This window comes from Suricata suricatta, chromosome 2 (assembly GCF_006229205.1).
Source record: "Suricata suricatta isolate VVHF042 chromosome 2, meerkat_22Aug2017_6uvM2_HiC, whole genome shotgun sequence".
NCBI lineage: Eukaryota > Metazoa > Chordata > Mammalia > Carnivora > Herpestidae > Suricata > Suricata suricatta.
The window spans coordinates 43,692,814-43,715,307 of record NC_043701.1 but is presented as its reverse complement, the minus strand read 5'-3'; the positions used below and the strand labels follow the sequence as shown (position 1 = coordinate 43,715,307).

General features: G+C 43.9%; 1 protein-coding gene across 3 annotated transcripts in view; it reads right to left on the bottom strand.

The window, feature by feature from the left end:
• The window catches only part of PDE1C (phosphodiesterase 1C), a 509,313-nt gene that overhangs the window by 410,805 nt on the left and 76,014 nt on the right, over positions 1-22,494 (bottom strand). The gene's annotated exons all lie outside the window — the stretch shown is intronic.

The window sequence follows — 22,494 nt, the reverse complement described above, 5'->3', positions numbered from 1 at the left end:
GTATATACCCCTTCACATACCCCCAAAATGGCCAGAAGCAAATCTTAAAGGAAGGGCTTGCCATGGAGACCAGAGAGAGGGAGGTAAGTGAGACCGGAAGTTAACTCAGAACAATGAGTACCGCAAGCCCAGGCAGTGAAGGTGGTGCCGATGTCCCAGCTAAGCTGCAAACAATCCAGGCCATGAGAACAGGAAGGGAGGGTGGTCCAAGCAGTTGTGGTGATGGCCTGGGCAGGTGCACACTGCTTTGTAACCAAAACCAGCACCAAAAATACTACTACCCTTGTTTTGAAAGCTCTGGCACCTGGGGGTATATAAACGCAGCTGGGGTGCTGGGTGCCAGAGTGAAAACACAGTGAGCAAGCAAGCCAGGAACAGAGCCTGGCTTCCTGGAAGGAAATCTGCCCGATGCATTGGCTATCTACTGATTTGCCACAATCTCTGAGGCTGGCCCAGGGACCCTCTCAAGATAAATTCCTTTGGGAAGCCTAAAGGCTGGAAAGCCAAGCACAAGGGGCTCCCAGAGAAGAGAGGCTTGGAATGAGGTTCCAGGCACTTTCCTAAGTTACTGTAAAAGGTGAAGCTCAGAACTGCTCACAGATGTTTGATCTCACCTCACACTGCCTTCAACTTGCAAAGACCCAAACAACAGCAAAGAAAACTGAGTGGAATGCTGAGGAGAAAGAAACTTGGTCCAAGATCATCAGTATCACCTTCTAAGTAAGATCTTCCATGACTACATTACCAAGGCCACACCTTCTGACTCCCCTTCTTCTTCTGCCCCCATTCTCCTTCTCTGCTATGTTCCTCCCCTCAGCACTGTCACCTTTTCATATGCTCTGTACTTTATTCACTGGGCTTATTGTCTTTCTCCTTCCACTACAAAGGATTCTCTGAACAAGCACCAGGGAAGAAGGTCATGATCATGATCACATGATCATGGTGACATGATCCAAACTCAGAGCATGATTCTCTGCCAGTGAAAGAACTACTATATTCCCAGTGCCTAAATGCCTGGCACACAATATTTACCTTATGAATCAATGGCCGACCTTCTACCAACCTACTATGCGGAGTGCAATGGGGGCCAGGAATCGGAAGGACAAGTGGAGGGGGAAGGCACAAGGACATTTGCACACAGTCAAACTATAAGTACCAATTCAACCCTTCAGAAAGATTTATCAAGCACAGACTAAACTGTAGATACCAGGTAAAGCTGTGGACAACCAAGCACACCCCCTGCCACTGAGTAAGACTGACATTCCCATTTGAAAAATATTCAGGCCACTGGAATTCAGAACTGTCAGGTAACTTTTCTAAGACCATGCAGTGTGTGGCAGAACTCCAATCCAAATCCCGGTGTACCTGGCTCCAAAGCCCATGTTCATTCCATCTTTCCCATTTCCTTTTTTGCCTTCCAATAAGAGTAGGCAGATAGGAGCCATGTTCCAGAGGAGGCTACACTTAGAAAAAAGTCTTATCAAGGCCTGCCCTTCTCCCTCATGCCTCTCATCCTGGTGAGAGCCACACACTGGTCTACAGAGCGTAGAAGAGGTCACCTGCCTGGGACCTCATACCTGACAGAGCCCAGGAGACCGTCAGTAGAGAGGGGTCCTTAGGTGAGGCAGGTGCAGGGGCCAGGCTTACTCACGGCAATGGCCTTCAGAAGAGGGAGAGGCTAGGTACAAAGGAAAGAGATTCACCGCCATGTTCCTACAAGAGCCTCAGCTACCAGCCAACTCCCTAAACTCTCTTAAACCCTCTCTAGGTAGAAAATAGTAACAAGGGAATAGAAACCATCGAATTCATGTTAGCATGAGAAGCACTACAACTCATAAAAACAGCCTGAAGAGGCAAGATGTATTCTCTTTAACAGGTGAGGAAACTGATATTCCAAGAGATCAAGCAACTTGTCCAAGGTCAGATCAAAGCCAAGCAGTAGAGTCCAAAACATCATCCGTTTCTCCAGCTCCTAGCCCAGCATTCTCAGAAAAAGAATTGAAGTCAGTCTCTTCAACTCTCACACAGTGATGTGTCATGAGTGAAGTAAAGGGTCTGGCTTCTTTTTTCCCCACTGGGTTTGATTAATATCAATGCCTGACAACTCCAGGATTCATTTTAAGCCCAAAAATGTATAAGTCTGAGGATGGCTGACTCAGGTGCTGTGTTGAGAAGGCTACTGGCGTCTGACGTACCTCAAAGTCTGTTGCCAGTGGGGCAGAGAAGGCTGGGGGAGGAGGGGTGGCAGAGGAGGCTAGGGGTGTGGGGCACGGGGAAATGGGAAAATCCCTGCTAGATTAGATGATACCTAAAAGAATTGGGCCACAAAATGTTTAATTCACAAAGACAACAGAGTTAAATACTTATGTAAAATACATAATTAGTGTTGCTTAAAATGAGGAATGCTAGCTATATAATAACCAAAGACCAGACTAAGAGCTTTTCACTCATTACCTAACTTTACTTCACAGCAACTCTCTAAAGGATATTGCTACCATTTTCCCATTTTCCAGATGTGGCAACTGAGTGTTTGAATACTTAAGTAAATTGCCTGAGATGAAACGACTAGTGAGCAGCAGGTCTGGAAATTGAATCCAGTCCTACCTCATTCCAGAGCCTGAACTTTTAACGCCTGTGCTATCCATCACACCCCCCGGATGGGAATACTATTTCCTGAGCTCTACTACCAAGAAACCCAGACCCGGCGGGAGAGCCCCTCGTCTCCCGTCCACTTAGCCTCAAGTTAGAAGCTCACAGAGGAAGGCACCCTGCTCTCCGGCTCCTTAAGCAGAACAGAGCTCTGCAATCCAACCGGAACTTGTGCCCCAACGACATAAAAGACATCACTGCATCTCAGCCCACCACACTTCTGCCCGTTCCTGTCTCCCTTTCTGTATTCAGAGACACTCGGCATTGCCTCATTATACCTTCTGGGCCCATTTTGCTGTCAGATCGACTTTGTATCCAGCTCTTGCACAAAAGAAAATACAACCAATTTGTAGTGATGACTCATCAGGGCTGATAATTTGAGAGTGGCAGGGATAGCATATCTTCCAGACACTTCTCTCCAAGGGTAATGGGCAAATCCTTCCAGAGGGCAAGGCTTGCCTGCCAGAGGGCAGAATGGCTCACCTGCTCACTCAGCCCAGGATGCAATGAAACACAGAGGGAAAATCAAAGAAGCCTTTGCCAACCTGCTAAGACTGCTTGGAAAATATATTTCCTTTATTACTACTTTTTTTAATTTGGAGGAATTTGGGTCACATGGGAAGACTCATAAAGTGTATTTCTTTCTTCTCTGGTCCTGATTTTATACATTTGTTTATTTACCTATATCCTCCCTCATTCCACAAATTATATATTGTTTTCTGTTTTGCTATATGCACCAATCCTTTATGGAGCAAAGTGGGATATTAATAAAAAGTGAAATTTACTTATTTCAATCACTTCCTTGCTTCCTTTCCAAGTTGTCAGGTTTCAAACTGACTTTCCATGGCTCCCTGTGACTTATGTCAAACAATTGATTCACCTCTACTGAATCCCCCCTGAGGGCCCTCTTCCGCATTGTTGTGCTGGGTGCAAGGATGGACATTACTGGCCCTTGGGTAGCCAGGAGTCCAGCTGAGGCCCAGAGGTCAGGCAGTGAGCTTTCTGATGCAGATTCCTGAAGCTGTTGCAATAAGGATGCATCACGGTGTGTGGTATTCCTGTGGAAATCACCTGGACAGGGTACCAGCCCCTGACCTCCCAGAGCCTGAGGCCGAGTTGGGGAAACAGAATAGTAACATGTGATATGATCCTAACTCTGTTGAATGTTAAATGAAAGTCCTTGTTCACAGAAGAATCAAAACTTTATGAGATTAAAATCCAATATCAAGCTGGCTGCTCAAACTGTTATCTAATTACAGTCCACCCCAGACAGGGCAAAGAGAAGGGTACAGAAGAAGAGGAGGGACACGAAAATGCATTAAGCCCCAATGTTGTGCCAGGCCCTGATAGGAACATCCATAATTTTCATTTAATTTTCACACTATCCCACAAGCTGAGTACTATCTTTGGATGAGGGAACTGAGGCTTTAGAAAAGTTATGTAACTTGCCCCAGTTAGGGCTAGTAATGGGAAAGCGGGACTTGAAACTCAGTTCCGTGAGCCCTTCTCTTTGCTCTGCAGTTCACAAGGCTGGAACGCATGTTGAGATACTTGGGGCACCTGGGTGGCTCAGTCAGTTAAGCATGTGACTTCGGCTCAGGTCATGATCTCATCCTGAGTTTGAGCCCCGCATCAGGCTCTCTGCAGTCAGTGCAGAGCCTGCTTCAGATCCTCTGTCCCTCTCTCTCTCTTCCCCTCCCCTGTTCATGTTCTTTCTCAAAAATTAAATAAACACTTAAAAATTCAAAAATAATACATTTTTTTAAAAAGATGTCTGATCCAACCCAATATGCCCTGCTTGGATCCCCTACAACACCCCAGGAAAGCAAATGGCAAGCTCATACCTGACCTGCCCCTCTGGAGATGGTCCCCTTCACCTTTAACCTGTTCTATAACCTTAGACGGCTCTTCTTCATGATGATGAAATCTGAGGGCTCATTCAGCATTTGGTGACAACTGTCACACCCTGAGCCCCCTCGGCCCCAGACACTCCCACTTCCCTCCTCCTTTGACAAAAATAACCAGAGATCTTCACCCACAGAAGTCATATCATTTAACTCACTGCCAAAAGAAGAGAATACATGTGTTATTTTTTTTAATTTAGGGGCTCCTGGGTGGCTCAGTTGGTTAAGCATCTGACCTCACTTCAGGTCATGATCTTGCAGTCCATGGGTTTGAGCCCCACATCAGGCTCTGTGCTGACAGCTCAGAGCCTGGATCCTGCTTCAGATTCTGTGTCTCCCTCTCTCTCTGCTCCTACCCCACTCATGATCTGTCTCTCTCTGTCTCTCAAAAATAAATAAACATTTAAAAAATGTTTGAAAACATTTTTAATGTTTATTTTTGAGCAAGACTATGAGTGGGAGAGGGGCAGAGAGAGAGGGAGACTTGGAATCTGAAGAAGGCTCCAGGCTCTGAGCTGTCATCACAGAGCCTGACATAGGGCTCAAACTCAGGAGCTAAAGTCAGACACACAACAGACTGAGCCACCTGGGCGCCCCTACATATGTTATTTTAAATAAGCCTCAGCAACACACTGCTTAACAACATTCACCTCCATGACAATCTTCAGGCTAAGCAAATCCCCACCTTCTCAGGAGACAAAGGGCACCTGGGAACCATTGTCTGTACTATAATCAGGAGCCATCCACACAGACTGAGTGTTTTCCAGAAGGCCGCTGTCTGAAGCATCGGGCCTGGGACTTTTCTGTGCATAAAAACCACCTGAGAATCTTGTTAAAATGCAGGAATGGGGCCTGAGACCCTGCATGTCAGACAAATTCCCAGGTGACGCTGTTGGTGCTGGTCCACAAACCTCACTCTGAATAGAGAAGCATTAAAGGACATAACCCAATTTAAAAAGAAATAGCTAAGCACACTTTCTAAGAGCCCTCTGGAAAGTCCCAGTGTGGTTTTGAAAATTCACACAATGGAATTTAACATCCAATTCCCTTGGGTTTTTTTCCTAGCAATTTTGTGAGAAAGAACTGTTCACAGTGGGACCTTGAAACGTACTTAGGGACAGATACTGAGAGTGTGTGCATGGGAGAAGGAGGGTCCAAGCAGAGATGGAGAGGGAAACTCATCCGCCTCAATGGGCATGAAAAAGAACAGAGCCAAACTAGAAAATCACTCTCCACCCAGAGCATGCCACCAGCAGGGTACAAAGCCCAAAGTGAGCAGGGAGCTCCTCAGATCCAAGGTAAGAAGTGAACCTCCCCAGCCAGGAAGAACTAGAGATGCTCCGTCTTCATGCACACTCCTTGCAGGACCTTGAGCTCATGACAGCTAGTATGCACACTGGGCTCCCCCAAGCATGGGTCAGGTGTATGCCGCCGGCGCTATGCTGTCCAGCAACACAGATCATCACATCCTTACTGACCAGCTGCAGGCTGAGCAGATCAAACATGTCAAACAAATAAAACTAGGCCCAGAAATCACTGAACCCTTGGGCAAGGAACTCCAGTGCCCCCTGGGCTGAGCCCCCCACCGCAGAGCCCACCTCTCCTATGGGATTTCCCTCCGGCCTCGCACAGGACCTGCATACGTGGCTGCTGAGTGAAGGGCTGGAGGAGGAGTGGAGGCAGCCAGTGAAGCCACAGAAGCCCTGGGATAGAGACCCACATGCCGCTAGGACCTCTCTCCTGCAGGAGCCAAAGATCCCTGCTACCAACCAGCTAAAGGCTTGCTCTTAGCTTGGCGATTTATCTTCTCAGCTGGATGGAAGTTTGGGAACCATTTGGGGTGGGGGAGGTCACAAATTGGAGGCAGGTGTATTGAGCCGGGTAAGCACAGTGTGTAAATAATCCAAATTCCCTTGGGAACAGTTTGCCACAGTTGCACGAATCCCTGCTGCTCACACCAGACAGCCTTGGTCCCAGCTGCCTAGCTGAGACACGTGCATTAGGACTCCAAGCCGCACGTGCCGAAGCAGAACTGTGTTTCTGCCAGAAATCTGCTCTCCCCCTGGCTTGCCCATCTCAGGAAATGCCGCCACCCTCCCTAACCCTCCTTTCCCCACCACAGTTGATCAGGACAAAACTATGATGTTACCCTTATTTCCATTCCTCCCATCAGTAACCCTACAGGCCTCACCGCTAAAATATGCCCTAACTCCTACCACTCCCTCTAGCTCCTCTCACCTAAAACTCTGGCCCCAGCACCTCGGGCCCTTGGCTTAGATGACCCCAACATCATCCCAGGGTCTCCCGCTCCACTCATGCCCCTTCTCCACACACCACCAGCCCATCAGACTGCATGGCTTTCCCACTTAAAACCCTCTAACGCTTCTCACTGAGTCCAAATCGCTGCCGACACATCCCTCCCTGATCTGACCTCCTCTCCTCTTCTCATCTGCCAGTTGACTAAGCTCTAGCTACACCAGCCTCCGTTCTCCCTCCCAAAGGACATTCCCATGTTGCTTGCTTCCCCTGCTTGGAACGCCGTGTGACTGGTAACAAGGGTCCCAACAGCAGTGGCTCCCCTTCCAGGCCCTTCCATGTCCAGGTGACAGTCTAAACACTGCATGTGATAACTCATGCAGTCCTCTTGATGGCCCTAAGGGGTAGTGCTATTGTTATCCCCACTTAATAGATGAGGTACCTGAGGCACAGAGACATTAGGTGACCTTCCCGAGGCCACACAGCTGGCAAATGGCAGAGCCAGATTCCTCACTGGGCAGTCTAGTTCCAGCACCTTGCCCGGACCCACCACATACCCTGCCCCTTACAGTTCTCATCCATCCCTTGTATAGCAGCCCCCTCATCTTTCAGGTCTCAACCCAAATGGCACAGCCCCAAAGTCTTTCTTGACCATCATCATCTCTCAGGCACCTGTCAGTATCTGGAGTTAACACGCTTCTCCATCACAAACACAGACACAAGAGGGTATAAGCTCCCTGAAGGCAGCTTCCAGCAGCCTTATTCTTTGTACCTCTAGAACTCAGACTAGTGGCTGGCACACAGCCCCCTCAAGTGTGAACCAGCCTATAACTGGTATATGTTACTGCCTGACCTCTGAAGACATCTGAGTTTTCAATCTTCCACCTTGTCCTGTCTTGCAGTATTATCTGTAGTCTCCCCTTGGCCTCCTCCACAGGACAGAGTCTATGCCCAGATGCCAAGCCCCTGCACAATGTGGCCCCAGTCACCCTTCTGGCCTTGGACTCCCACCCATCCCCCCACACCCCTGCACACCAACCATCCTGAACTCTCTACCTGTGGGTCCCACTCTGGAGACTCTCCTAACCAAATCTTTATTCATGCCCTCCCTTTGACTTTCATGTCCTTCTCCACTTTTCCCAACCAACAAATGCCCACTCACACATCAGGGGCCAAATGTACCCGCCCCTGAAGAGCAAGTCCCTCTGTGATCCTGCTCTTGTCCCCTTGACACCAGTTTTCTGTCATGGCAGGTAGGAAGACTGCAGACTTTCGACTCAGACCTTATCTGGAATCCTGGCTCTTCTGCTATGTTACCAAACCTCTCCAAAGCCATTTACCTCATGTGCATATTTAAGTCACAACATTAACCTCTCAAGATTGTCAAGGGGGAAATGAAATGTGGCAAATACTCAGCACCATCTTAGCACGCAGCCATGATGAGATTCTCCATAAAAGGCAGATGATGGTTAGTGTTCTTTCTTTAGGGTCTACTTTTCCATCAATATGTGTGATCCATGAGAGTAGGGACACTCTCTTACTCCCCTTTTTGTCTTAACTGCTACATGTATACATGACACATGAATCTCAGTAACCATCTACTGCACAAATTCATGAATGGCATCTCTAGATTCTGCCTCCAGAAAACTCTGGGATCACAAGAGGTCAGAGTGTTGCCCTGGTTCTTTCATTTTACTACTAATAAGGAGACAACTGAAAGATGGACAAAAACAATGCATTCAAGACTTTTGGCCTTACATTAGGAAAGCTGACTTAGAAAAGGGGACAAAGAGGACCCAGCCGTGGTCTCTGGGAAGAGGTAGGAGAGGACAAGCTGGAGATAAAGAACACTCCCAGAGAGCTGGCCAGTGGTGGCCAGCTTCATTAGTTAAGAAAAATACTAGGGGCACCTGGGTGGTTCAGTCGGTTAAGCATCTGACTTTGGCTCAGGTCATGATCTCACATTCCATGAGTTCGAGCCCCAAAGAGGACTCTGTGCTGACCACTCAGAGCCCGGAGCCTGCTTTGGATTTTTCTCCCTGTCTCTCTCTGCCCTCCCACACTTGCACTCTCTTTCTCTCTCTCAAATATAAATAAACATTTTTTTAATTTTAAAAACTAGTAAAATATACCACAGCCTACTGGAGAACCAGCAAGAAAGGAAGCAGTAGGGGCAATGTGATGATTATCCATTTTCAGAGAGGGTAATTGCTCATCATGCCCCAGCCATCTGGCTGGATGAGCCACACTCCCACTGCATCCCCACAAAGAGGACATAGGGCAGCCCAGTCGTGTTAAGGAGACGCCTGACACGTGTTCCTCTGTGTTTCCCTTTACAGCTTCTGCACAAGCCTCTCTCTCTCCCACAAGGGCACACACAACCTCACATCCCCTGACTGCCTGCAGGATGATGGCAGTTTTCTTTTTGTCTCTCTGAAGGTTTTTCTGCTAATGAGCTTAGGGTCTACCAGCTAAGGATTGAAATGAGGGCTATGGCAGAAAAAGTCCAGGGTGTTCTCAGAGAGAGGAAGGCGGTAGGCTGTATATTTTAGATTGGGGAGCAGAGTAGGCCCCTCTGAAGACATTAACTTTAGGCTCATGGTGAGATTTGAGAAACTACGCTGCCTTTGTGTCTCCACCATTCCCTCGGGTCACATCTGCGCAGCCCTACTACAGGGAACTCGAAAGAAAGGCAAAAAGAAGACAAATAGCCAATGGGAAGCGTTGTTTCTACTCATTTTGGGCAGGGTGTTAACAAAGCTGGATAATGAGAGTTATTTTCACGTGATTGCAGACCATGACGTCCACTGAAGTTTGTCACTTATAACACAGCACAGGGGTACCTGGGTGGCTCAGTCACTTAAGCATCTGACCCTTGATTTCAGCTCAGGTCATAATTTCATGGTTTGTGGGTTCAAGCCCTACACTGGGCTCTGCACTAATAGCACGGAGTCTACTTGGAACTCTTTGTCTCCCTCTCTCTTTCTCTCTTTCAAAAATAAATAAATAAACTTAAAATGTACACACACACACGCACACACACAAGTACAGCAACAGAGCTCCAGATTTAGGATTCCAGGGCTTGCTATGAATACCAGCCTCTCTCTGCCTGGCCCTGACTCCCTCATTCAGCCTCTCAGGGTCTGAGCTGCTCCTAGAAAACAGCATTAAAGGCAGGTCCTGTCTTCCTCACAGTGTTCTAAGGAAGGGCTAACTGAGCTACTTCAGAAGCACTCTGTAAATGAGAAGGAAATGAGAGTATCGACAGGATTTCTATTCACCCTGTGAAATTTTATATCTCAACGAATACAGAGAATTTTAATGTTTCACTCTTCAGGACAAACATGGTGATCCTTTTATTCATCTCTTGGTGCCACGAACTGAATGCTTGTGTTTCCCCCAAAATTCATACATGGAAGCCCTAATGTGGTGGTACTTGGAGGTGGGACTTGTGGGAGGTGACTGGGTCAGGGGAGTGGGGCCCCCATGATAGGATTAGAGCACTTACAGGAGGAAGATACAGCCCCCACTCTTTCTCGACCACATGAGGATACAATAAGGCAACATTCCACCAGCCAGGAACTGGGCCCTCACCCAAAACTGGACCTGGTGGTGCCTTGATCTTGGACTTCCCAGCCTCCAGGACTGTGAGAAATAAATGTTTGCTGTTTAAACAGCTGGTATTTTTGTTAGAGAAACTTAAGCAGAGTAGGACACCAGAGTTCGTATTTAAAACAATGTAAGAGTAGATATAATCACTACAATAAAGATTAAAATTAGAAGCATGGCCAAATGAGAAGACAAAAGGGGCCTGGGGTGCAACTTGAGATGGGATGGTCAGCTAGGACTTCTGATGAGGAAGTCTGAACAGGCACCGCGGAAGTGGGGATGTCCAGAGAAAAGCACAGCAAGCTGCAGAAGTGGGGGGCGGGGAGGGGGCAGCAAATGCAAAGGCCCTGAGGTGGACCATGATGGTGAGAATGCACATTGCCGAGCCCAGTACATAATAAGCACACAATAAGCAGGAGCTACGTGATAATGACTGTCATTGTCACTGCTGCCAAAACTGCTAGTTTCTCCTGGTGGATGAGCTGAAGCCAAGGAAATCCAATGCATTACAACAGTTAGGACCCTGTCAGAAGTCAGCTCTGGGGGCTTTCTTCATGCTGCTACAGAAAACAGCCACATGGGGGCAGAGGGTGTCAAGAAGTAGTGCTTACACAGGACTGTGGCAAATTCACTCCATTCATCCTCCACTGGATCCTAAGGCTTCCATCCACCTTTGCCTTCCCCCACTCCCCAAACACAGCCTCTGAGGAGAAGAGGTCTCTGCAGGCACATCATGCAGTCACTCAGCTCACATGCTCTGGGCCCCTCATGTGCGCTCAGCTCTGGGCCAGGCACTGGGGACACTGAGCAGCATCAAGGCGAGATCTTTGCTCCTGAGGAGGTCACTATTTGGTGAGGAGTTAAGAGTGGAAAAAGAAACTGATCAAAATAACAATGGCCCCATTGAAGAAGCACCAGGGTGGACCTCAGTGCCACGTGTCCCAGAGACACAGCAGAGAGACCGTTCTCAGGGAAACCCACTTTCCATCCCCAGCCCAGACTACCTGAGGTCCCTCATCACAAGTCCTCAATGAACCCCCATCCTTTCCTTCCTCTCTTTCCTAGCATTTATGAAAACTGTAATGCAATAATGATTTGGGGGTTAATGTCTATCTCTTCTGCTAGACCGTGGGCCCCATCAGGCAGTGACCCTGTCTGTCTTGTTCACACACACATTCCCAGCACCTAACACACGGCTGGCATGTGGCAGGGGCACAGAAAGGCACCATAAGTAAATGAAGACTGCCAGCGCCAGAACGCTTAATTCATGGTATCCACCTCCAAGATGGCTCCCATGAGCCTTGCCTCCTCACACCCTGGTGTGTTCCCTTCCCACAGTAAGTCAGGACTGACTACACGATGAACAGATCCCTGGAGATGGGTGGTGTGTGACTTTCAAGTGCTGGTCATAAAACATTGCTACTCACACCTTGCTCTCCCTCCCCCGCCTTGCTCTGGCAGAACAAGGCAGTCAAGCTGTGAGGATTCTCAAGCGGCCCTGTGGAGAGTCTCACGCGGTGAAGAACTGAGGCCTCCTGACAAAAGCCAACACCAACTGGCCAGTCAGTCACGTAAGCCACACTGAAGCTGGTCCCCCAGCCTCAGTCAAGGCTTCAGATAACTATAGGCCTGGCTGACATCTTGAATGTGATCTCATAAGAGACTGTGGCCCAAAGCCTGCCTAGCTAAGCTGCTCTCTCCCACTTCTTATAAGGACACTAATCCAATCACAGGGGCTACACTCTCATGATCTAATGACCTCTCACCTCCAAATACAATCGCAGTAGGGCCTCTGCATAGGAATTTGGGGGGAACAAAAGCGGTAATCCCAAAATTCAAGTGTTCAAGTGCAGGAAGAATTCACACCAGAGCTGTTAGAGGAGCTCCGTGACTCCTTGGCCAGCAGTCACAGCAGCCTCCATCTCAGCTCCCCTGACTCAGTGGGTGACCCAGTTCTTCTGCTCTGCCTGCCAGGTAGAACAGGCCTAGGCACCAACAGCCTGGTCCCTCTCTCTCCGGGACCACCTTCGGCCAGGAAAAATTCCTCACATTCTGTGCCACTCTTCCTTTCTGGCCTTGGCTCTCTTGAGCCTCCCCACTACCTTGCAACCGCAACTGTGACGCTACTCTGTGCCCCAGGGGATCACCCTGCCACAGGGGGCTCCCCCTTACCTCCTGCAGGGCAAACAGAGGCAGCATCCCAAGGCCTCTCGGAATGAATTCCCAAGACAGCAGCAGAATCTGAAGCAAACTGACAGAATGTGACTCCAAGCTCAAAACCCACCTTGGAAACACTAGGTCACCACTATGCTGCTCTTCTGGAAGGGGGAAGTGCCTTAGGCCCTGATTACCACATATCAGGAAGATTATTCCTGGAAAAATAAAAGGGAAATTTATACTTCCAGGGAAACTATTCTGTACAAGCTCTGGGTGTTTCACACACATCTCTATCCTCACTGTTACCCTATGAGATAGGCATCAGTATCTTTTTCCAGATAAGTAAACAGAAGCCAAACAGGTTGAAGAAATTACCCAAGGATACAGATGGCGGTTGTATATAGCTGGGCAGGTTGTGCACTGCATAATTCTAGGGAGCAGAAAAAAGTGACTTCAGAAGGGGTATCGTTTTTTCATTTGTACAAAGGCACATATAGTTCTACTGAATAGCCACCAACTGACTGGTACTAGCGGTTTGTTCCAAAAAACATGAGGTCTGACTCCAAAGGCCTTGCTCTTTCCACCAGACCTCTATACTTTTCTTAGGAGAGCTTTATGCATTTCCATATCATGTTTTGCACAGTTCATCTGGCTAAGATGAAGCCACAGGCCTCTAGATCATTCCAGAGAGAAAAGATGTTGGCAATCGATAATCTACCTCAAAACCTTCCCTCTGAATTAGAAGAATACAAGGCCCAGAGAGGGGAAGTGAGCTGCCCAAGATTAGACAGCTGGGTGTGGCATAGCTGGGACTTGCGTCCTGTGCCGCTGAAGGTAGGTCTGGCTCTGAGATGCTCTATTATCTTAAGCTAGTAGTCTCAACTCTTTTTTGCATCAAAATCAGTTGTAGGTGGAGGCAGGGAGTGAAGGGTCTCAAGGAAGTGTCCCTCACCGAACAACTTTCTGAAGTCCAAGCTTCAAAAAGGGTTGGAAGGAAGGAGGAGCTAGAAGGGCCATAGCTCAGAAGTTTCTCCAGAACAGGCAAGACATGCATTCCTCTGCAGGCCTGTCAGGTCCTGGGAGGGAAACTGTTGCTAAGTGGAAGCTTCTAGGCCGTCTCTGGTGGCCCTCCTGGCAGTTGGCATCCACCTTGAAGGGAGAACTGTGATTCTGCACAGGCCTCCCCGGGAGCCCCTGAACACCATGGTGATGGCCCCCAGGCAGCAGTTCAGTTCTGCCTGGGCTCCAGCCAGGGTGACAGGAGCCAAGGGACAAAGAATACAGGGAGGAAATCCGAGCACTCAATTTACTGTTCTGTGGAAGATGCCAATTAAAATGTTTCACCCTTCTGAGGTGGCTGTTCCTGTTGGGCTGCCTCATTAACCGCCCTTCCTGTCTGCTCCCCACCCCAAGGCCCACTCAAGTTCCTATCCAGCCAATGGAGCCCAAGTTAGACTCAAAGCCATGATGGCCTTAAGGACCTCTAGAGCCACAAAGACCACTCACCTTGACATTGACAGGGATACAGGGTGACTGCCCAAAATCACTCTGCTAGTCCATCCTGGCTCAACAGCATTCACAAGATGACATTTTAAGTATCACTGAATACGGTTCCTTATACGAATTCGGTCCACCCATTTTCCTGCATGAGTCCCTGCCACTGCCACTGCACACAGCTGGTTAGGACCCATGCAGGAAGAAGATCCAGGACTCCAGACTCCCAGGTTCTAAACATTGCATGGCCCAGGAAAAAACAGACTACTGAATTACCTGCAAACCGATGCTACAAGAAGCGGTCACATAACATCTGGAAAAGGGATCTAGGGACCACTATCAGATCTCTGTGCACAACTATCATCTGGTTTAGCCTCTTCCACCATATTTAGAGTCCAGTTTTTAAGAGGCCAATTTACCACTTCACAGGAGCTAAATAAATCTTAAAGTTGATATGTGGGAATAATTACTTAAAGAAGAAAGAGAGTATGAGAAAAATTGAATACTTCCATGGTGTTACTAACATGAACATAAACACAGGTGAAATAATAGTATATTAAACACCAGACCCAACACCAGTTAGCAAGTTGAAAGTAAAAAACAGATCTTTTGTCATAAAGCTTAAACAAATCATGCTTATCATACAAGGGTAAGAATAATACTAGAGAATCTATTAATCTCATCATGTAATTTAGAATACTTAGAGATTATATAAGAAAATAAAAATATCTCAATAGATATAGAAAAAGCCTTTGAAAAAACTCAAGGCTTATTTGTAAAACAAAACAAATGGAATAAAACAAAATGGATGAGGTCTCCTTCCAAATGAAATGGAATAAGCACACTCCACGCTATCTCTCCCGCTGAATGCAGCTACGAAACCTGGATAGAATGCCTGGAGCACCTACTTGAGGATGCTGAGAGTAAAGAGTTAGCAGGTAGGTTAAAAGAAAAGACAAGAATTCAAAGTACCACCAAACCAGTAGTAAGTTTTCTGGTTTTTCTTCTATTAACCTCTTGCTTTGCCTCAAGGCAGTCCAAGTGGATAACAGCATAAATAAAGAGTAGACCTCACTATGGAAAAAGAGCTCCAGGGGAATACTTCCAGGTCTGGAACAAGAGTGGGAAAGGAGTCTTCTAATAGTTTGAGTAGGGGAGGTCCATTTTTTTTTCTTATTTTGTGTATTCTCTTGCATGTCAGCCCCTAGACACCCACAAGCCCTTAAGACTAAAGGAGGAGCATCTTCTTCTCTGTGGTCCCAAGAGAGTGGAGTAAACCTCCACTGCATTATTGTTCTCACTCCATATTCCTGCCCCTTGGCCTGGGATTCAGGTACAATCATGGAAAGTTCGCACTAGAGAAACTTAAATAAAGTTCCAGCTTTCAAGCCAGACACCTAAAAGGGAAGCATTAGGAAACCATGAAGTATGAGGGGAATTGTGGAGAAGAAAAAGTTCAGGAAAACAAACCAGTGAGAGGTATACAATCTTCTAGGTTCACTTCTGAGCAGTACATGTGTGAACCTGACTCCAAACAGAACAGCACAGACCTTAAAAGCTGAACTAAAAGATAGCCCAGGACCCAACCTGTGATGACCCCTCAGAACAATGTGACACATAAAATGCAGTCATGGAGAAAAACAGTACACAAAACTACATAATGATTAATAAATGATTAATATATCTCTAAGAAAATACACATTGTAATGTCTCTCAGAGAAAGCGGCTGATTTATGACATAGGAGCCAAGCAACTGGGAATGCCCGGCCCACTCAGGGAGGAATGCCGCCTGCTTCTTTTGTGTTGACTTCTCTGCTTCTTCAGAGACCACCTGATCAGATGAAACTTATTGATTATGCCTGATCAACCATAACGTACATGCCTAAGCAAGTTCTGTTTTTCTCATGAGATCACTCTCTGAACACTAGAACAATCTTGAAGTCTTTCATTGATTGATTATCGCTTCTCCAATAAATATGGGAATGCGGAGTTGTTCGGGGCAACAGTCACTCTGAGGTGTCGTCCTTTGCTCCCTTTCTCTTACAGCTGACTTGTCTGTGCCTCATTCTTCTTCCATGTGCCATTGTAGACAGCAGCACCAACCCTGACTACTGAGTGGTACACATAGGACATATCTGAATAACACTGTCAAGACTTTGAAACAGAACTGATGCTCTAATCACAACCCACAGAAGGCAAGTCAAAACTTTTAGTCTGAACACAACTTGGCTCCAGCTGCCAAAACAAAAATATCAAAATTCTCCATATGATTTAAATAATACCCAGAGTCTCAATACACAATATTCTAAATGTGTAGGATAAAATTCAAAAATTTATCTGGATATAAAGAACCATACGTAAGTAAAGACAATTAACAGATATCAATATCGCAATGACAAATTGCTGGAATTATCTGACAAAAATTTTATTTTTTTTTTTAATTTTTATTTATTATTCAGAGACAGAGACAGAGTGTGAGCATGGGAGGGGCAGAGAGAGGGGAAGACACAGAATCTGAAACAGGCTCCAGGCTCTGAGCTGTCAGCACAGAGCCCGATGCAGGGTTTGAATGCACAAAGTGCAAGATCATGACCTGAGCTGAAGTTGGATGCTTAACCAACTGAGCCACGCAGGAGCTCCCCTTTTTTTTCTGACAAAAATTTTATAGCATAAAAATTCTCCAACAAGTAAGGGCAAATACTCTTGAAATAATGGAGATAGAGAGAGTCAGTAAAATAATGTAGATAAAACAAAATGAGAGAACTAAAAATGTTCAGATAACCCAAAGTAAGCAGAAAACAGGAAATAAAAACAAGAACAGAAGAAACAAACAGAAAACAAATAAATAAAATAGGTTTAAATCCAAACATATCAATAATACATTAAATGCAAAAGGTCTAAATACTCCAATTAAAAAACAGAGATCGTTAAAATGGATTTTTAAAAGAATTCAACTATATGAGGTCTACAAAAAACTCATTTTAAATGTAATGCTATAGAAAGGTGAAAATTAAAATGATGAGAAAAGATATCCCATGAAAAAACTAATCAAAATAAATGAGTGGTGTATTAATCAAATAAAGTAGACTTCATAAAAAGAGATAAAGAGTAGTAGCATAAAGACAAACTTATACACAAACAGAACACAGTGACAAATGCAGAAATAAATCCATGAATATACAATTAACTGATTTTTGATGAGTTCCAACTACATGCAATGCAAAAAAGATAGTCTATCTAATAAACAGTATTGGGAAAGCTAAAAATTCATAGGCAAAAAAAATGAAATTGGATCCTTATCTTATATCATACACAAAATCAACACAAAAGGGATTAAAGTCTTATAGGTAAGACCTGAAACCAGGAAGCCCTAGAAGAAATCATAGGGATGAACTTCTTGACATTGGTCTTGGCAATGATGTTTTGATATGACACCAAAAGTACAGGCAACAAAAGCAAAAACAGACAGTTGTACTACATTAAACTAAGAAGCTTCTTCATAGCAAAGGAAGCAATCAACAGAATGAAAAGTCAACCTACAAAATGGGAGGAAATATTTGCAAACTGTTTATCTGATATGGGGTTAATATAAAAAATATATTAAAAAATCATAAAAATCAATCACAAAAAAATAAGTAACTCTATCAAAAATGGGCAAAGGACTTAAATGCAAATCAAAACCACAATAATATATAATATATCACCTTATACCTGTTTGGATGGCTACGCTCAAAGAAAAAATACGATAGCAAGTGCTGGTGAGAATGTGGAGGAATTGGAGCCCTGTACACTATTGGTGTATGTAGCTGTTGGTGGGAATGTAACATGTTGCAGCCTCTATGAAAAACAATATGAAGCTTCCTCAAAAAACTAAAAATGATCTACTACTTGATCCAGCAATCCTACTTTGGGTATATATCCAAAAGAACTGAAATCAGTATTCAAAGAGATATCTGCCTTTTCATGTTCATTGTAGCATTGTTAATAATAGCTAAAATATGAAAACAACCTATACATCCAACAATGGGTAAGTGGATAAAGGAAATACTATATACATACAATGGAATATTATTCAGGCTTTAACAAGAAGGAAATCCTGCCATGTGTGACAACACGGATGAACCTAAAGGACGTATGCTAAGTGAAATAAGCCAGTTGCAGAAGAACAAATACTATATAATTTCACTTAGATGAAGTATCTAAAATGCTCAAATTCATAAAAGAAAAGAATATAATGGTAATTGCTAGGGACTGGGGGGAGGAGGCAATGGGCAGCTGTTGTTCAGTAGGTATAACATTTCAATTGCACAAGATGAGTAGGATCTAGAGATCTTCCGTACAATGTAGTGTCTAGAGTTAACAAGCCAGGGGGAAGCAGGGAATGGGGAGTTATTGTTAATGCATAAATTGCCAACATCTGTGGAGAAAGGGGAACCTTCTTATATTGTTGGTGGGAATGCAAACCAGTACAGCCACTGGAAACAGTATGGGGGTTCCTCAAAACATTAAAAATAGAACCACCCTACCACCCAGAAATTGCACTACTGTGTATTTACCCAAAGGATACAAAAATACTGATTCAGAGGGGTAGGTGCACCCTGATGTTTTTAGCAACATTATAAAAAATAGCCAAACTATGGAAAGAACATATATATATATATATATATATATATATATATATATATGATGTGAGAGAGACATATATTACTCGGCCATCAAAAAGAGTGAAATATTGCCATTTGCAACAACATGGATGGAGCCAACCACATGGATGGAGCTAGAGTATATTATGTTAAGCAAAATAAGTCAGTCAGAGAAAGACAAATACCATATGATTTCACTCACATGTGGAATTTAAGAAAGAAAACAGATGAATCTAGGGGAAGAAAAAAAGAGAGAGAGAGGAAGGCAAACCATAAGATACTCTTAACTATAGAAAACAAACTGAGGGTAGCTGGAGTGGAGATGGGGGGATGGGCTAGATGGATGATGGGTATTAAGGAGGCACATGTTATGATGAGCACTGGGTGTTATATGTAAGTGATGAATCACTGAATTCTACTCCTGAAACCAGTATTACACTATATGTTAATTAACTAGAATTTAAATAAAAATTTGAAGAAAAAAATTATTGAAATGGTAAGTTTTATTGTATGTAAATATCCCCCAATTTTAAAAACTCAATAATAATAAAAAGAACAACCCAATAAAAAACTGGGCAAAAGATTTAGACATTTCACCAAAAAAGATATATAACAAGCTTACAAAGCACACAAAAAAAGGTGGTCAACATCATTAACCATTAGGCAAATGCAAATTAAAACTGCTATGAGATACCACTACACACCTGTCCGGATAAGTAGGATGATGAAACTAAAACACGTGGCAATACCAAATGCTAGGGAGGGCACATAACACTAAACCTCTCAAACATTGCTGGTGACAGTGCAAAATGGGACAACTCCTCTGGAAAGCATTTTGGCAGCTTCTTACGTTACATGTATGCTCACTATAGGTATTTATCCTAAAGGAATAAAAATTTATATCACACAAAAACCTGAATGCAAATGTTTATGACAACTCTGTTCATAATCATCAAAAACCAGAAACGACCCACATGCCCCTCAGTGAGCACAGGAACAAACAGACTATAACGACTGTGCAACAGAACTGCTCCTGCATCCAAAGCAGCAGGCTCCAGATCCAGGCCACTTGGATGCGTCTCACAGACATTATGCTGAGTGAAAAAAGCCAGGTTCAAGAGGCTATAGACTGTATGATTCCATGTGTATAGCATTCTCAAAGAGACTTAAAGTATATGAGAGAAGAGACCCGTGGTGCCCCTGTTAGGGGTGGAGAGACGATTTAACTCAAAGGATCGCATGAGGGTTTGGGAGGTAATAGAACCGTTCGATACTCTCACTGTATTGGGACTTACACAAATCTTAAGCATGTGTTAAAATACCTACAACTCTACACCAGAAAAAAGTCTGTATTCATTTAAAAAATAAAATTCAAAACAAAACAAAACAAAAATCTCTTAGCAAACTACAAATAGAAGGAAACTTCTGTAACCTGATAAAGAGAACCTATCAGACACCTAGAGCAAAATTTCTCAGTGGTGAAAGATGAAGAGTCACTCTAAAGTCAGGAAAGAGATAATGATACTCACTGTCACCACTTCTGTTCAACTAGGACTCCTTACCAGCACAGGCTATCATTTTCACCTAGGAGATCCAAGAGAATTCACACACAAATAATTAGAACTAGTAAGAAACGTAAGCAACTTTCCGGATTTAAGGTTAACAATAAAAATGTATACTGGATCCTTTTGCACAAGCATTGTACAATTAGGAAGTATAGTTTTTCAAATGATTTCTTCTACAACAGCACTAAAAACTTACAAGGTGCCAAGGACTAAATCTAGCTGAAACATCAAGACCATTATAAAGAAAAGTATAAAACTGTATAAAAAGATATTTACAGGGAGGGGGGAAAAGAGGTGATGGAGGAGGGCACTTATGGGGAAGAGCACTGGGTGTTGTATGGAAACCAATTTGACAATAAACTATTTTTTTTTAAAATGATATTAACAAAGGCCAGATCTTTGCTATGTTCATGAATGGGAAAACTCACCAGCATAAATTCTCTCCAAATAAAAGTATTCATTTTAATTGAACAAGTATTTGCAAAGAATTTAGAAGAGTGCCTGGCATAAGTAGCTGATACATAATTGTTGTTGAACAAATAAAAATTCCAACAAGGTTTTTCATAGAACTTGACAAACGTGTTCTAAAATTCTTAGAACAAAGGTCCAAAAATAGCCAAAGTAATCTTGAAGAACAGAGGTGGGAGGAAAGATAACTCTCATTCTACCAGATATTAGCACTTAATTATGAAACCATTAAGAATGTTTTATTGGCCCAGAATGAGACACAAAAAATAGAATAGAAAAAAGAGTCCTGAAATATTTGCTGTATGGACACTTGATATAGGACAGAAAAAGCATTATCAGTTAGTGGATTCTGGAACTCTTTATGATCCACACTGGAGAAAACTTAAAGTCTTAATTCATACCATCTACAACTCTCAACTCCAGGCAAAATAAGGCCCTAAATATGGAAAGCGAGACTTTTAAAAGAAAATGTTTATTCTTCAGGGTAGGAAAGGATTTCTTAAGCAAGAAGCAAAAAGTACAAACCATAAAAGAAAGTATTTTTTTTAACTTTTTAACTTCTGTATTTCAAAGAATCTATAAACAAAGTGCAACATAAACCAGCAAGAAAAAGAATATAATTCATATAACCAACAAAGGGCTAGTATCTAACCTACACAAAGAACTCCAATAAATCAATACAAAAGCAACAAATAATGTAATAATTTTTTAAATTTAAAAAATCATATAAACAGGTAACTCAGAAAAGAGGAAACCAAAATGGTTAATAAACACAAAAAAAGATGTTCAATCTCACTAATAATCAGGGGAATGAAAATTAACACCACAATGAAATATGTCCAAATTAAGTATAGTGATGTTCTCTAGAAACAGGGAAAGAAATGGAAGCAAGAAGTGGTTCACAAAGAGGTTTAACCAAGTATGTAACTATGAAAGTCACTAATTTTAGGTCCCCTCCCCTCAGAGCATTCCCTGCCCCTCCCACCTGCTTTATGCTAGGCCAGTATGTTCAATTTGCTTTTGTCAAGCAAATGCATGCAAAAGTGTCACTTGTGGGTGCAATTTGTCATCTTTCTTTCCCTTTGCCTGCAGCCTGGATCCTGGATTGGGCCTCTGCCACCCATGTATGGACATAAAGCATGAGTGAGAGATAAAACTGTTTGTTTGTTGTTTCTTTGTTCTTTGTTTGAGATGTGTTTGTTATAGTAGCGTAAACTAGCCCTTCCTGACAGAGTAGCAGTTTATTCCTTTAACTGGGTGGTAGGTATGTGGATGCGCACTATATTATACACTATACCTTATAAACCTAAAATATTTCATAATTTTTACAGCATACTTTATGGTAAAGAATCTTTATCTAGAAAAAAGAGTCCTGAAATGGCTGCTGGATTTGGCCAATGTGGAGGTTAAGTATAGAATGTGTATGCCTTCACTCTATAAATATTAATTGAGGACTTACTATATACCATACACTGTTTTAGGTGCTCAGGATTCAACAGTGAACAAAAAGGGTCAAGTCTTCTGTGGACCTTAAGAGAGGGGAATCAGAAAACAACCTAACACATATTTAATAAATCAGATGGCATTATTTACTATAATGAAAAATAAAGCAGAGTTAAAGGGATAGATATTTTAAAAAGCATGGTCAGAAAAGTCTCTAATAAAGAGATATCTCAGCAGAGACCAGATACAGAGACTTGCAGCAGGTGGGTGCAGGGGTGGAAAAGAGGAGAAAGGGGGGCAGGAAAT